General features: G+C 46.2%; 1 protein-coding gene across 1 annotated transcript in view; it reads left to right on the forward strand.

Moving 5' to 3' along the window:
* Nucleotides 1–4,273, forward strand: part of NRXN2 (neurexin 2) — a 122,534-nt gene that overhangs the window by 56,981 nt on the left and 61,280 nt on the right. The window lies entirely within an intron of this gene.

Consider the following 4,273-nt stretch of genomic DNA (forward strand, 5'->3'; position numbering starts at 1 on the left):
AAAAAAAAAAAAAAAAAAAAAAAAAAAAAAAAAAAAAAAATTAACTCACTAGGCTGGGCGCTGTGGCTTATGCCTGTAATCCTAGCACTTTTGGAGGCCGAGGTGGGTGGACCATTTGAGGTCAGGAGTTCGAGACCAGCCTGGTCAACATGGTGAAACCCCGTCTCTACTAAAAATACAAAAATTAGCTGGGCATGGTGGTGCACTCCTGTAGTCCCAGCTAATTGGGAGACTGAGGCAGGAGAATCGCTTGAACCTGGGAGGCAGAGGTTGCAGTGAGCCAAAATCCTGCCATTGCACTCCAGCCTGGGTGACAGAGGAAGACTGTCCAAAAAAAGAAAAAAGAAAAAAAAAAAAATTAACTCACTCAACAGTTATTGAGCACCCACTGTGTGCCAGATGCTGTCCAAGGTTCTGGAGATATGGACAGCAGGGAAACTAAAAAGACTATCTTCGCTGTCACAGAACCCCTGTTCTGGTGTAGGATGGGAGAGCATGGAGTGAAAAAGACAGTGAATAGCCCCACACCCCCACCTAGCAGTGAGGGCTCTAGAACAGTAAAGTGTCAGGGCAGAGAGTCCTGGGGTCAAGCAGATGCCTGTTCTTGAACCTTCTGTTGCTTCTAGCCACTCTCTTCTTCACCCTCCATTTCAGTGTTTTGCATCCTCTTCCTGTTTTCTGTCTGCTAATTCTCTCTCCTTTACTCTTCTCCATCTTTTTGAACATGAGAGAATTATCCAAGAAAGGGAAATTGATATAAATGAGAACTGACACATTATCCTATTTGAGCACTTATCAACACTCAGCTAAATTTTTTTTTTTTTTTTTATACGGAGTCTTGCTCTATCGCCCAGGCTGAAGTGCAGTGGTGCGATCTCAGCTCACTGCAACCTTCACCTCCCAGGTTCAAGCGATTCTCCTGCCTCAGCCTCCTGAGTAGCTGGGACTACAGGCGCCTGCCACCACGCCCGGCTAATTTTTTGTATTTTTAGTAGAAACAGGGTTTCACTGTCTTAGCCAGGATGGTCTTGATCTCCTGTCCTGGTGATCCGCCTGCCTTGGCCTCCCAAAGTGCTGGGATTACAGGCGTGAGCCACAGCACCTGGCCAACGTCAGCTAAATTTTTGTGCTCCTCTGCCTGTCACTGAGCTGGGCCTGTGAGTTTGGGTGGAGTGACTGTTCCTCCCTGTGCAGGAAGAAGGGGCCCCTGTGGCTCCCGGAAAATGACAGCTTCTCATGGGCTTTCTATTTCTTTCGCTTCCGTCCTTGAAGTGTTGCTTCCCCCGGGCTTCACATTAAATGGTTTCATCCCCGGGTTGTGTCTCAGGACAGCACCAGGAATTCTTCCCAGAGCTCTCTGTGCCCCAGGGTTTCCACCAGGTGGTCAGTAACACTCTAGGTTGGAAGTCTGCCCAAACCTTGCAGGGCACTGCAGGGCTTCCACTTCTCTGTGCTTTCAGGAAGTACTCCTGTTAGCTCACACCAATCTCTGGAGCCAGAGTCTGGACCAGGTCTGGCTGGTCCTTGGATTCCTGTCTTGACCAATTCTGGACATTTCTGACGACGCATTTCTTTTCTTTTTCTTTTTCTTTTTTTTTTTTTGAGATGAAGTCTCACTCTGTTGCCCAGGCTGGAGTGCAGTGGTGTGATCTCAGCTCACTGTAACCTCCGCCTCCCGGGTTCAAGCGATTCTCCTGCTTCAGCCTCCCAAGTAGCTGGGATTATAGGCACATGCCACCATGCCTGGCTAATTTTTGTATTTTTATTGGAGACGGGGTTTCACCATTTTGGCCAGGCTGGTCTTGAATTCCTGACCTTGTGATTCACCTGCCTCAGCCTCCCAAAGTGCTGGGATTACAGCGTGAGCCACCGCGCCTGGCCTCTGATGACCCATTTCATATGTGTACACAAACACAGACTTGGGGCAGCTATTCCAAGAAAACTATCTTAGATCTTTTCCATTTTTTTTTCTATTTTTGTTTTTGCAATTGTGGTAAATGATACATAACAAAATTTACCACCCTTTCCTACAGATCATGTGGGACAGAGAAAAAAATGAAAAACAAAACAGTAAAAAAAAAAATTTACCATCGTAACCATTTTTTTTGTTTTTTTTTGAGACGGAGTTTTGCTCTTTTTGCCTAGTCTGGAGTGCAATGGTGCAATCTCGGCTCACTGCAACCTCTGTCTCCTGGGTTCAAGTGATTTTCCTGCCTCAGCTTCCCAGGTAGCCTGGATTATAGGCGTGTGTCACCATGCCCGGCTAATTTTGTGTGTGTGTTTTTTTTTTTTTATATATATTTTTAATTTTTTTTTTTTTTTTACTAGAGATGGGGTTTCACCATGTTGATCAGGCTGGTCTTGAACTCCTGACCTCAAGTGATACGTTTGCCTCAGCCTCCCAAAGTGCTGGAATTACAGGTGTAAGCCTCCATGCCCAGCCCATCGCAACCATTTTTTTTTTTTCCTCTTTTTTGAGACGGAGTCTCGCTCTGTCGCCCAAGCTGGCAAGCTTCGCCTCCCGGGTTCACGCCCTTCTCCTGCCTCAGCCTCCCGAGTATCTGGGACTACAGGCGCCCGCCACCATGCCCGGCTAGTTTTTGCGTTTTTTAGTAGAGAGGAGGTTTCACCCGTGTTAGCCAGGACGGTCTCGATGTAACCATTTTTAAGTATGCAGTTTAGTGGTGTTAAGTACATGCATATTGTTGTGTAAATATCACTGGTAACTATCATTTATCTCCAGAACTTTTCTCATCTTCCCAAACTGAAACTCTGGCCCAATAAACACCAACTCTCCATTCCTTCTCCTCTTAGCTGTTGGCACTCACCATTCTACTTTCTGTGTAAGAATCTGGCCACTCTTGGTACCTCTGTTAAGTGGAATCATATAATGTTTGTCCCTTTGTATCTGGCTTTATTTCATTTTGCATAATGTCTTCTAGGTTTGTTCATGTGGTAGCATGTGTCAAGATGTCCTTCCTTTTTAGGGCTCAATAATATTCCATTGCCTGGATATGCACTTTGCGTTTATCCATCCATCTGTTGATGGATGCTTGGGTTGTTCTTTTCCATGTGTTGAGTGATCTTGGTGCAGAGGCCTGTACTCACTAGGGTTTCCTCTTGTTGACCCTCCATTATACACCCCTTCCCCATCTCTTTCCTTCTCTCTCTCTTCCTTCTCCAACATTTGGTTCATTTGTAGAGAGTCTGGTTGGGTCGTGTAGAACCCAGGAGACCCTGCAGTGGGTGGGCAGAACAGGCATGGGGGAATCTGGCTATAAATAGAGGTGTGGGTGATCAGGCAGGCCATGTTTTGTGGCCTGTTAGGGGAGTGGGCCCCCAGCCCTGGGAAGTGGGTTTAGAGTCAGGACCCTGGGTCATCTGGCACCTTGTATGGAAAGAAAAGCTAGAGACCATGTTACTAAAAGGGGGCACAGCTCTGGTTCAGGTGAGGTGTTTTTTTTTGTTTGTTTGTTTTTGTTTTTTTTTGAGTCAGAGTTTTGCTCTTGTCGCCTAGGTTGCCAGGCTGGAGTGTAGTGACATGATCTCAGCTCACTGCAACCTCCGCCTCCCGGGTTCAAGCGATTCTCTTGCCTCAGCCTCTTGAGTAGCTGGGATTACAGGTGCCCACCATGCCCGGCTAAATTTTGTATTTTTAGTAGAGATGGGGTTTCACCATTTGCCAGGCTGGTCTTGAACTCCTGACCTCAGGTGATCCGCCTGCCTTGGCCTCCCAAAGTGCTAGGATTACAGGTGTGAGCCACTGTGCCCAGCCTCAGGTGAGGTTTTGAGCAGAGAAGAAGAACACGACCTGAATGAGGACATGTGTCTGTAGAGGAGGTCCCAGGTCTTCCCTCTTGGTTTCCCACCCTATGCTCACACCGATTCTCCTCCCAAAGCTCCTTGCCAAATTCAGGCCTCATGCAGACCCAAACCCTCCTTAACCTGTCTTTAATCCCATGAAGTTAGGCAGTCTTTTTTTTTTTTTTTTCTAACTAAGATGACTGCAATGGGGTCTTGCAGTGAGGAGAGAGATTGAACTCAACTCCCATCCCAACCCGTTTTGAACAGTTCTTCCAAACTTGGAAAAGGACAGAAGAAAGAATTAAAAAATACAAGTAGAATAAAATTTCTAATGTAGAGGTTTCTGCAGCTTACGGTCTCAGTAAAGGCTATGGAACTCCCACGTGATCCCAAGTCTTTTTTCTAAGATAATCACCAAATACTACTACTACTACTACTACTACTACTACTACTACTACTACTACTACTA

The sequence above is a fragment of the Piliocolobus tephrosceles genome, chromosome 13 (genome assembly GCF_002776525.5).
Source record: "Piliocolobus tephrosceles isolate RC106 chromosome 13, ASM277652v3, whole genome shotgun sequence".
In the NCBI taxonomy this organism is placed as follows: Eukaryota; Metazoa; Chordata; class Mammalia; order Primates; family Cercopithecidae; genus Piliocolobus; species Piliocolobus tephrosceles.